The sequence below is a fragment of the Rattus norvegicus genome, chromosome 9 (genome assembly GCF_021556685.1).
Source record: "Rattus norvegicus strain SHRSP/BbbUtx chromosome 9, alternate assembly SHRSP_T2T, whole genome shotgun sequence".
Lineage (NCBI taxonomy): Eukaryota > Metazoa > Chordata > Mammalia > Rodentia > Muridae > Rattus > Rattus norvegicus.
The window spans coordinates 18695905-18708904 of NC_141542.1; the positions used below are offsets into that span (position 1 = coordinate 18695905).

Below are 13000 nucleotides of genomic sequence, written 5' to 3' on the forward strand. Positions count from 1 at the left end.
ATTCACTGCCCTATCCTAAAAACCCCCTCGATTCTGAAAAAGCCACATTCCATGTTTGCTCCATATTTGAGGAAGCCAAATGTTGATCCGGCTCAAGGCTCTTCTTTTCTTAGCTCATCAACTTTCTTTTTCCACTTCTTGTCACAAGAAGTATTTTTTTTTTTATGCTGCAACTACACTGCAATGTGTGAAGAAAACCAACATCAACTCTGGGTGTCACCTCTTGAAATTTAAAATTCACAAAACAATTCATGGCTTTCTAATCAGCACCATGGAAAATAAACAAAAACAAGCAAAACCATTCCAAAGGAACTTGCTGATCTGGAGGCCTGCTCATAGCAGGTAGGAAAGAATTAAATTATGCAGAACTGTAATCTCTCAGAGCTTTGGAGGCTAAAAAAGAGGAAATCTCTGTTTATGTTCCCTTTCTCCGAGTAATTGAAGGAGGGTATTTTACATCCTCCAAATACAATCTCTTGCAAGGGGCAACCAATTTCAAAGTAGATCAGAAGAAATCTATTAAATAATACATTCATTGCCTGAGGTTTTAAGAAAATATTTTCCCACGATCCCAGTCCTTTAACAGCACACTCCAGATTACCTCTCTGCAATTACTCTTTCCCAATGCCATGGGCTTTCCAATCCCTACTTCAGCTCTCCATACATCCCTGAACCCTCCCTTCCCCTACCCAATGGGCTCACTTTGCATTGCCTCCTTCTGCCACTGCTTTCCCAGGACAGGGGGAAGGGGGGCGGGGGGGCAGGGCCAGAACCAGCCAAGGAGGGACACGGGTCTCCTACCTACCTTGATTCTGCTGCTCTGGCGGTGCAGCCCGCCCTGCTTGCTGCTTGCTGTCCCTGGGGACCAGACCGAGGTCCAGCTAGGGGTCCGGGCAAGCGCCAGGCCTCGAGGTCCCCTGGCAGGGCTGGCCTGGGCTTCTTCCCTGGACACTGCGAGGCTGCAGTCTCTGTTGGAAACCCCGCCACTGTCATAGCGCGCCTGCCCCAGGCGGAGCTGACCCCCAAAGCCGCTAAGGTCCCCGTCCCTGGTCTCTTATTCTGCTTTTTCTTTTTTTCTTTCTCTTTTTGTTCGCGACCTGGCGCCTGCGAAGAGCTCGTCTCCAGGAAGGAGGACATCATCGTGCAGGCAGAATCACCTCTGGGCCCTGCCGGGGTCTGAGAGGGAGAGAGAGGAGTCAGCTTGGGCCGCGGCGCCCCGGCTGCCAGCGCCTGCGGAAGGAAAACTCGCCCAGGCACACGCGCTGCTGCTGGCGCCAAATATAACGCGCGCGCCCCGCCCCCTCAGGCCCCGCGCTCACCCACGAGCTCCGCGTGCCCTGAGGCCCGGCTCGGGCGCGGTCGAACGGCGGGGTGGGAAGGACACGTGTGCCCACTCCGTGGGGCAGACAACAGGGCGAGGCGCGACACCGGGAGGCTTGTGGTGCGGAGCTCCGGCTCCGTACAGGCGGGTCAGTCCCCTCTCAGGGCTCTGAGGAGGCACAGGGCGGCTTCTGCGGCCCCCAGGCCCAGCGTGACCTAACTGTGGCCATAGCCTCAGGAGCTCCCAGCTGCCCCAGGCTGGAGGCTTGGGCAGGGCGATTGTGGTTGCCACTCTCCTAGGCCGGCTCAGCAGGGCGCAAGCCACCACCTGCTGTCCTCACCTGAAGGCATCCTGAGAGCCCACATCCAGCAGGCGAGGCTCAGGGCACAGGGCCATGGTCTTGGGTCTGCACCTTGTTGCCAGCCCCTCACACATATGGCAGCATCACACATATGGCTCCTTCTACCAACCGCCACTAATTACCATTTGGACATTCCATCACAGTGTTCTCAAGAAGAAAGATGCAAACAAACACAAAAAGAATGAAATTTAGAATCTTTTTTATCAGGCTGGAGAGATGGCTTGGTGGTTAAGAGCGCTGCTTCTCCAGTGCTCCCAAGTTCAATTCCCAGCAACTACATGGTGACCAACAACTATCTGTAGTGGGATCCAATGCCCTCTTCTGTCTGAAGTTCTCTTCTGACATGCAGGCACACTCCCAAACAGAGTGCTCATGTACATAAATAAATAAATCTTTAAAAATAAAACCTTCTAATCAGTTAATGTATCTACATCTAGAAGCTAGAAAAGGGTCACAGCAATGTTAAAAATAATTCAGAAATGGTAAAGGGATGTACGAGAGTCACAAAATTCACTGGGCAAGATGGTGTATGCCTGGAATCCCAAAACTCACAAGGCTGAGGTAGGTGGATTGCCTTGAGTTCAAGGCTAGACTAAAGTGTGAGACCTTGTATTAGAAAACAAAACAATTGGGGAGGGGATGGAGAGAGAGACAGAGAGACAGAGAAAGACGGAGAGGGAGACAGAGACAGAGAGCCAGCGCCAGAGAGAGACAGAGACAGAGACAGAGGCAGAGACAGAGAGAGAGAGAGAGAGAGAGAGAGAGAGAGAGAGAGAGAGAGAGACCTCGACATCATTTCTTGCACTGATGACAAGCTACTGAAGAATGTGAATGTCTCCTACCAAACACTGAGATAATGCCAATGATAGAATGGGTTTCTTATTAAGATATCATAAAATGTAGATGGAAAAGTAAAGGAATGTATAATAAATAAAAGAGAAATCCTAAATTTGGAAAGCCTAAATTTAGAAGACTGTATAAGTTTAAGTCATAGGGGAGGGGATGAGACGATGTGGGGGAGAGAATAATCAGAATAAATTATATATGTGTATGAAAATGTTAACTAAGAGCAACCAATGAAAAGAGAAGAGCAGGTTTATTTTACGATGAAATTGAGTTCCCATATGACACTATATAACATTTTGGATTATATGAATTATCTGCAATAAAAAAATCAATTGTTATTAAAGATGTGGTTGTGTTCATATTAATTTCAAGTGTTTTAAATTCTTTTTTTATTTGCTTATTTATTGATTGATTTTTTTTAAGATAGGGTTTTTCTATGTAGACCAGGTTGATTCAAAAAAGAGATCCACCTGCCTATGCCTCCAAAGAGTTAGGATCAAAAGTGTATACACACACATGAAATTTACATTCTTAAAGTGATAAAAAATTACAGCTATCAACTTGGTACAATTATTGAACAGTGATCAAGTGAATAGAAATATCAGAAACACATGTAAGGCATTAGGTTACTGTTGTTAAAAGGATCTTGAGCAGCATATATAATTCAAATCATCCAGGAGATACATTGTGAAAAAAAATGAAACTGGATAAAGATGATTTAAATTTTTTAATCTATTAAAAATTTTAAAGTGCATTCGATATGAAAGCTCTAAGTGATATACTTCACAGTTTTGCTTATATACCATCTTCAATTTTATGTGCATTCTGCAAATATTGTCCATGTTTATTCAGGCTCTTATTATTTCCCCATGAGTGATAACATTCACAGAAATCATATTGAGCAAACTGTATATGTTGACGTATAATAGAATTGTATTCTACACAGTATAGCATAGAAATATGTATACATAACTTCCCATATGTATGTATATACATATGTAGATGGCTCAAGAAAATGAGTATCACTTTATCATTGTGGTATTATTGTCATCAAAATCCTGAGAACATTGAAATGGCATCAAATAGTGACCAGATCGGCAAAAAAATCCACAAAATAAAACTCTTATAAAGAATCTAACGATACTAGCAAAAGATGCAAAAATATTAAAGTCTCAATGAAATAAAAAGCCCAGATGAAATATTGTATAATATTTTCTCAAATCTAGGATAATGTATTTTTGTAAAACTATCAATAAAAGGCCTGAATTTTGAAGAAATCAAAAGTAGTACAGTATAATTATGCAGTGGTCAATATTGATGCATACCATTTTACATAACTGCATAAACTGTCTTTCTTTTGTTCCGTGGTCTACCGTCGAACTCAGATAGATTCATGGGGAACCATTACATTGTAGACTTAAACTGGATTAATTTGGGGGTGAGTAAGTCATATTTTGGTAAAGTTGCTTTAAAAATAAACTGTTGGATATTAGTACAGCAAATAATTCTCCCTGAAGGAAAAACCAGACACCAAGAACCTAGACCACTGCTATCCAGGAGAAATTTCTAGATGATAGAAATATTCTATATCTGCTGTGTTTCTGGCTATGGATTCTGGCTGGCTGTTTGCCTCCTGGTTTGCCTGCTGTGACTAAAGAGACAGATTTTAGTTCTAAGTTCAGTTCATCTCAAATAGCCATGTGTGACCAGTGGGTGCCATTTGAACAGTGTAGCCACAGAAAACTGAAGCAGTGTAACCAAAGATTCACCTAGGAGTCAGTTGACCTCCTAGAAGGTGACTTGGGAAAATGTTGGCAATGATAGCCTCTTGGGGAGCTCACCTTCACCAAAAGCAAACTGTGAATCCTTACTCTTCTGCAATAGTCAGAACGCAACTGGTCTCACACCCACCCCAACCCTCACCAAAGACACTTGAGAGGGAGCTGAACCCACTGTGTGCTTTAGATTTCAGTGTAGAAAGCACTTCCTTCAAAGTGGAGCAGACTGAGATTGCCAAGTCCTTTGCGTGGCTCCAGGGACTTGGGCCTGACATGGGTGAGGAGGAAATGAAGAATGACATTGGACACACATACATGGGGAAGGCTGGGTCCGTGGGCTGGAGAAAATGCAGCATCCCAGAAGCTCAGCATGTTCATTATATAGAGCTGGCCAGAAAGCAGGGCTGTTGCACAGGAAAGCAAGGAGGTGGGCATTACATGCAGATAAAAAAGGATGGGAGGACTATGCATATGTAACTGACAAGGGGCAGATTTAGCTAATCTCAGTAGGAGCTGTCTCTGCAGGGAGCAGTCTTCAGGATGTAAATATCAAAATGGGGCCAGGGAGAAAGGTAGAGTAGACTTTTTCTGCACACACTATCAATGCCATCCTGAGAAGGCGTTGTCATGTCTCTGAGCCTCAAGGGGCATGGGGGCCTTTGCCTTTTCCCCATGGATAAATGGCTTTGGGTCCAAGGCATGGTCATATCATGTTTACAGCACACATGCACTTAGGGCTGTATTTCCTCAGGTCTTCCTCTGCTCCCACAGTGAGATCTCAAAAGAAAAACAGAAACCAAACAAACAAAAAATGTGCTTAGTAAACTGGTTAATTCCCTAAACTGTACTGATCCAGTGTCCTAAGTCTAGGGCTTCCTCCAAGGCTACAGAAAATCCTGTGGACCTAAAATAAGCAAAAAACAAACAAACAAACAAAAAGAAAACCAAAAAAAACAAAAACAAAAACAAAAAACAAACAAAGACCCTTGCCCCCCCCCCAAAATGAATGGGAGAAAAAATTATTAAGGTTTTCATAAAAATTGTTTAAGAAAAACACACGGATATTTACTTAATAGAATTAGTGTGCTGAGACGTGAGGCCCACTGACATCATGCAGCATTTGGAAGTCTCAGACAACTTAACAGAAGAGGACTCCTAAATATTCTTTGTGACCACTCTCCACATACTACTCACAGCTTAATACTAACCTTCATAATTGAGTTGGGGACAGTATTCCCCATAGCAGATAATTGAAGCATTAGTGCACACAGACACAGACACAGACACACACACACTCATACACACACTCACACACACACAAAACACACACACTCACACGCATACACACACACTCACACATGCATACACACTCACAAGCATACACACACAGACACACAGACACTCACACACACAAGTACACACACATACACACACACTCACACATACACATAAAACACACACAAAACACATACAAAACACATACACTCAGGAGCACACACAAGAGAAATGTATATTCTATGAAGTTTCTTGGCATATTTTTATTTGTAAGTCTCAATGCTGGAGTATTCTTGGTTTTGCTTAAAGGGGGGAAAAGTGTGGCTTCATTTTCCCCATTTTGAAATGACAGATATCTCTGTGTTAAACATACTCTGATGGCTGTCCAGGCTGCCTCGGCCTATTTGACAGCATCCAGGTCACCTTGGTCAGGACAGTGGTTGCTCTTCTTCTTGGTAACTGGTTTGCATCACAAGAGTTTTTCACATCCTTACCAATATTAGAAGTTTGGTGACACAAGCAGCTTGACAAACAGTAAAATTATTGTGGTTTTGCCTTTCTGGAGGACATTAAAATTTACATGTTTTGCATATGGCTTTTTTTTCTTAGCATTTAGTCCTGCTTTAGCACTGTTCAAATGTGGCCATGCAGCCAGCATCCCTTTGCTCCCGGCTCTCAGCACCCCATTCCTGTCACTGATCTGATGCATACTTGGTCCCAGCGATGGAGAGCAGAGGGATTTGACACACAGCATCCACTCTGCTCCACTGCTTTGCTTTTTGTACATTCTTTACAATGGCTATTTCTTGATTTATTATTACTATGAACCTGACTTTTCTTGATATTTTGAGATACGATCTTATTATGCAGCCCAGGCTGGCCTTGATTTCCAAATTCTCTGGCCTTAGTCTTCCACCATTCCCTGATTCTCAGTTTGTTACTAGAGGTAGTTGTATGGCCCCATTTCCAAATCAAATGTTCTTCTGGCTTTATTACTTTGCCCTTTCCACAGACTTTTATTAATTATGCAAAGTAGATGGTGTTTAATGTTTAAATACTAGATATATTAACTCGTCAGTCCCCAAGACAATCCTGTGAATTAAACACACGTTATCATCCTCACTGTGCAGATAGGGGAATTGAGTCACACAAAGGTAAAATAACTTCTCCATGGTTGAAGATCCAGTGGGTGTGAGAGCCAAGCTTTGAGTCCAACTACAAAGTAGATCTACCTATAATGGGTTGGCCTGTGCTGGCATTTGTGTATATTCAAATGCTAAATTCTGTACCCTAAGGTCTGGTTGCTCCAAGACAAGGAGATCCTCATGTATACCAGATTTTTTTTTGCCTCCTAAGTTATCCCTGATTGGTTAATAAAATCCGTACAACATGGGCTGGGCAGAAGAGAGGGGACAGAGCAAAGTTGCCCTGGGCTTGGGGACTCAGGCAGGGTCCACAAGGAGAGGGAAAAGACATGGAGGAGAAGGAAGGAGACACCACCCTATAGGGTAGATGGATCGTGTGTGTATTACCATGAGGGCCAGTCTGTTAGAACAGGAGTGGCCCAGGCAGAGCATGGCAAGCAATACCTCAGGGTTATGGACAGGGAAGCAGAAAAAATAGCACAGAGGGTTGATGTCTGCCCAGTTCTAGTACTTTAAAGCTTATTACAAATCTAAAAGTTTTGTGTCTTTTATTTGGGAACTAAATGATCTACGGTCAGGTAGAAACCCCCTTATAATATTTACTGTAGCAATGGCCACTCAATTATTGTGGTATTTTAAATATAACACACATTGAATTTTACAATTCATATGCAAGGCTTTGTATATTTCCAATGTGACTGTACACCTGAGGTCATGTGTAGGTATAGAGACATAACATGGCAGAAATACCTAGAACATTTTAAGGTCACCCCACCGACCAAATGAAAGCCACAGGCTATACAGACTATGATGGATGAGGAGAAGGCGTAGTGCTCTCTGGAGTCCCCTTCCCTAGTCTTGGGATAAGACTACCAGTAAGTCAAGACCATATTCCTCTTTCATTTCTCAAGGAGCCAGGGGTAGACCCAGATATATGATTTATTGCCTGCAGGGTTTTTTTTTCTGCAAGCCCTGCCCTGTTTGAGGACTTGTCAAGGGTAAGCACTGTCAGAGGAAGGCCAGCATATGACTTCGGTATAACTCTGCTCTGACAGCATGTAGCACAATCCTATCAAGTACTGGAAGCCTTGCTGGAAAGATTAATCAACCTCTAGGATCAAAAGGAAGCAACCTGAGGGGCACATGGCTGTAAATCAAGTCTGAAACCATAGCCCATTATGGAAGTTCATCCTTGGATCTTATGTCACACAGCGTTAGCATCCAAAAGAAACACAAAATTGAAATGGCAAGGTGACGGGTAGTGACCCCATGGCAAGGATATCTAAGTCATGTGGAAAGATCCCAGTGCAAAGACATGTAGCAAAGATACTGAAAGAGTGTACCCCAAAACGGGGAGCCCCGTCTCTTGCTCTAATCGCGGGCTGGGGTGCCCCCAGGAATCACGAGTAGCCATTCTTGATGTAACAGCAAGAGGTAGCTTTTATTAAGGAGATCCCGGGTCTAAGCGGGATCCCGGGTCGATACGTATCTCACACAGGAGATAGAGGAATCGACCCCGAGCCTCCAACCTGGGGGGTTTATATAGGGAGGTTAGGGGCATTTGCACGGTTACACGTGATTGGTCAATTCAAATGGTGCACTGTTACTTTCGGCGCGAAATTACATCAGCAAGGAGTACGTGCTCTCTAGCAGCTCGGCAGGCAGGTAGGGTGGCTCATCCCACTCAGGGGGGTGTAGGAAGGGGAGCTAGTGGCTACTGATGGACAATGTCCTTGGGGCTTGTAGCTGGTCAGGCAAGTCCTATCTCTGGCTCTCCCTCAGGCACATCCGGCCCTGCACATCTGGACTCTGACAATGAGTAACCTTTTAAAAACTCTAGTTCTACATTCCCTTCTCCTTTTTTGTTAATAGTTCTAATCTTAGAACTTCATGGAGAACTCAGCTTCATCTAGCATAACAGCTTGGTATTGTTGTCTTAACATGAGGATTCTAATCTGGACACTATCTAAGCCTATACACCAAGGTCATGACTAGCTTTTAGAACTTCTAAGCTTATACAGACTGTGATCCCTGAGGCACGGTCCCAAGAAGTATTAAGAGTACTAACATATGCAATGTTACATCATTTGTAATGGAAATCAAGCCTATCCCACACCTATCCTGATAGAACCCAGGACAAACATGACTGAATTTCCCTCTAGGTCCCAGCTCTCAGCCCCAACAGCTAGTACATGACTGGTGAGGGCTGAGAATTGACAGCTGTCTGGGTGGTCAGCAGCACCAGGTATGGTCCTTTCCAGCGAGGCTCGAGTGTCTGGGCTCAGTGTAGCTGCAGTCTCCGACCTGGAACTGATGGGATGTCTCAGGGGTCTCCGGGGCATAGGCTGCTGTCAGCTGTGAGCAGATTTCTTTCTGTATCACCTGTAGGTCTTTTAGCCTGGCACACAAATCATTATTACTATGGCACTATGACGTGTTGGTTCAGTAACATCATCTAATACAGTCAGGGGGGCTGAGGCACCATATAAGATCTCAAAGGGGGTAAGGCTGAATCTGGAAGGGGTATTTCTTGCTCTGAAGAGAGCAAGAGGGAAGGAGTGTCACCCAGTCTGCGCCAGTCTCCATGGTTAATTTAATTTGGTCAGGGTCTCTTTTAGAGTTTTATTTATTTACTCTACCTGTCCTGAACTTTGAGGTCTGTAGATACAATGTAATTTCCAATCGACCTCTAAATACTTGGCCACACCCTGGCTTACCTTGGCAACGAAAATAGGGCTGTTGTCTGACCAGATTACCTTGGGTACTCCAGACTGGGGGAAGATTTCTTCCAGTATCTTCTTGATGACTATCGAGGCCATCTCTTGCAGTTTTTGGCTTCACCAGGGCATCCAAGAGATGGTAAAGGCATCTGAAGTGCTGATGTGCTGGGGGGTAGAAGTTCAGCCATCCCAGATGACATCGTGTTGTCCACCATGGCAGCACCCACTTGTCTCTGACCTTCATTCATGAAGAGAACTGTTCCCGTCTGTGGACAAGGTCCTCGGCTTTCAGCAGGGGTCAATTAGCCAGTTGCAGAGGTATTTCCTCCACCCATGGGCTTCTGTCAGTGCTTGACACTCGTGCTGTGGTGGCTCCAGGTCTGGATTGGGCAGCAAGGTGACCAGATTGTCCCCAACCGGTGGAGAATCTAGTCCATGGCATCTGACCAGTGGTCCCATCTTTTGGGACACTCTATTTAAAGGCAAAACATCAGCCACTCTATCACAGTTTAAGTCCTGGATTGGGTGATAATTGCCAGTGCCCGGCTGGCAGGAACGGTGTGTTCCAAGCAGAACAGGACTAAGTCACACATCTCCCAGCATCAGGTACTGGTACTGCACTCAAGGTCTTTGGATATTGGCCCACCGGGGGGCATAGGAGCACAGAGCATTGGGTCCCTGTCCAGCACTCTAGGACCAAGAAGCTCTCCAGTGGCCCCTCTTGTTCTTTCTTGGGCAGTCCCTGCCCCAGTGTCCTTTTTCATTGCATTAGGCACACTGATCTTTAGCCAGGAATTCTCTTCTGTTGCCAGGTACTATCTTCCTAGGTTCCCTAACTACTGTGGCCAGTATATGTTCCTCTCTCATCTTTTATCTCTCTTTAGCTCTCTAACTTCTTCTTCTTTTTGTCTCTTTTCTTCCCTAGCTTCCTGCTCTTTTTATCCTCTTTCTTTCTTTCTTTCTTTTTTTCAATCTCTCTGTCTGCACCTTCTTCTACAGCTATTTTTCTCTGCAACTTACAATAACTCTCTCAGTGACTTAGCTTAACCCTTCAAGTTTCTGTAACTTTCTCTTCATATCCTTTCCTTATCTTAGCCAGATTGGTGGGGCATTTTCCAGCCCCTCAGAGACCACCCTTGGAGCCTGGCGGCAGACCTGGAGCACTCCCTACCTTCAGGCGTCTGAAGAGAGCAGGCAGAAGTGAGGGCCTTCTATCCGTGTCTGGAACATTTTTTCTGGCCTCTAGTAGGATCCCGTCTTTCCTCAGTGGTAAAGAAAACCTGTAACAGTTACTAACAAGCATGAAGAGGGCAAACAGCATTTAGTCACACAGCTAAACCAGGAGGCCTTCTTGGACAAAAAGCCATTGTACAAATAAGCACAAGCTTTGTCTATGAAACCAAAAGGTGAGCAGAGAGGCAGCAGATCTGTTATCAACTATCTCTCTAGACTTAGATTTTTCCCTCAAGGAGTATAACCAAAGGATGGAGAGATGGTTAGAACCTGGGTGCTAGATGCCAGGTGGCTGACAAAAGAATCATAACCAATTCACCTGGGGCTATCAGGACCTCAGTAGCAGCCCTTTACCAAACTGTCTCACTGGGTTTAAAGGCCCATGGAAAAGAAAACATTAATCCTGACCTTGGCCACCGCCTGATAAGGCAGGCTCCCTTAAAGAACTTCTCTAAATGAGCGCTCTCCTACTGTGAGCAAATGTCAGAAATTCCTTTCTTGTTCTTGTTTTCCTTATAGTCCTCTCCCACCTCGCTCTCAGCCTTTTCACATAGTTCCTCCTATAGCATTTCTAACACAGCCTGTCTCTCTCTCTCTCTTTTTTTTTGATAGCCTGTTGAAAGCATTTCTGATCTTTTAGGCAGCTACTCACTAAGTGTCAAAACGGCTGAAACTCTGCCTTTAAGATTCCTTACTCCCAAGCAAAATTTAATTCTTTCTCTAGCTTATCTCAGCTGGCTGCGAGCACAAGCACAGATAAAACACTGTTTTAAAAATTAGCTTTGGCTATCAACCAACACACCGCCACTAGAGCAGGGTCCATAAGATTAAGTTTCTTACTCACTAAGCATTAAGGGGACCAAGTAAAACTCTTCGACCAACAAAGCAAAACATGATTTCAAACACAGTCGTCGGTCCAAGATTTTAAACACAGTCAGATCTTTTTGACTGTTAGTTGCCGGTTCCTCCCTGCAAAATTCAGCTCGTGGAACGTTCTCATGCGTCCCAGATCCTGCGCGATTGAGGCGTCCCCCTGTGCGCTTTCTAAAAAGTAAAAAGAAAAAAAAAGACTATTCGGAGTAGGAATCCTTCCTCTATTCACAGGCGCCTATTCGGGGTGGGGAACCTTCTTCCACCCGTGCACAGGGCAGGAATCCTCCTTCTGCCCAGACAGTGCACTCTCAAGCTAGCTTTCTACGGGGTGGGAATCCTTCTTCCACCCGTGTACAGGGCAGGAATCCTTCTTCTGCCCAGACAGTGCACTCTCAAGCTAGCTTTCTACTGGGTGGGAATCCTTCTTCCACCCGTGCACAGGGCAGGAATCCTTCATCTGCCCAGACAGTGCACCAAGACCTTAAACCGGTACTGAAAAACACAGACTACAAGACTTAATTCACACACACTCACACACAGCAGCCGCTTTCCAGCACTCACACTAACGTACCTCCAAGTGGCATTCGTGGTTCCGGGGGGGTCAGCTCAGATCCCGGACGAGCCCCCAAATGAAAGAGCATACCCCAAAACGGGGAGCCCCGTCTCTCGCTCTGATCGCGGGCTAGGGTGCCCCCAGGAATCACGAGTAGCCATTCTTGATGTAACAGCAAGAGGTAGCTTTAATTAACAAGATCCCGGGTCTTAGCGGGATCCTGCGTCGACACGTATCTCACACAGGAGATAGAGGAATCGACCCTGAGCCTCCAAACTCGAGGGTTTATATAGGGGAGGTTAGGGGCATTCTCTCGGTTACACATGATTGGTCAATTCAAATGGTGCACAGGTACGTTCGGCGCGAAATTACATCAGCAAGGAGTACGTGCTCTCTAGCAGCTCGGCAGGCAGGTAGGGTGGCTCATCTCACTCAGGGGGGTGAAGGAAGGGGAGAGGGTGGCTATAGATGGTCAATGTCCTTGGGGCTGATAGCTGGTTTGGCAAGTCCTATCTTTGGCTCTCCCTCAGGCACGTCCGGCCCTGCACATCTGGACTCTGACAATGAGTAACCTTTTTAAAACTCTAGTTCTGCAATACATGTCCATGAAGCTTTCACCAAGAATCCCTATTCTGTGTTCTAAAATACTATATATATACACACACACACAGAGTGAATCCTCATTTATGGTCAGCTATGGGGATTGATTCTGGGAACCTGACTTTGAGATAGAGATAGATATATAAATGTGCTTGACAAGTGCTCTTGGGGACCATGGCTGTGACAAAGAGGAGAGAAGAGAATAGGGTGGAGAGCACTCTGGCTCTAATGCAGTCACAAGAGTATGCAGGCAGCCCTGTGTGGGGCTCAGGAGCTGGCCTGACCCTGAAGTCTT

The 13000-nt window shown here is 45.1% G+C and overlaps 1 protein-coding gene across 1 annotated transcript in view; it reads right to left on the minus strand.

Annotated features, from left to right (window-relative positions):
- Positions 1 to 1257, minus strand: part of LOC134480473 (uncharacterized) — a 38062-nt gene extending 36805 nt beyond the window's left edge. Inside the window, exon 1 of the mRNA XM_087568555.1 lies at positions 806 to 1257. The gene's annotated coding sequence lies outside the window, so the exon portion shown is untranslated. The remainder of the gene's footprint in view (positions 1 to 805) is intronic.
- Between the last annotated feature and the right edge of the window lie 11743 nt (positions 1258 to 13000).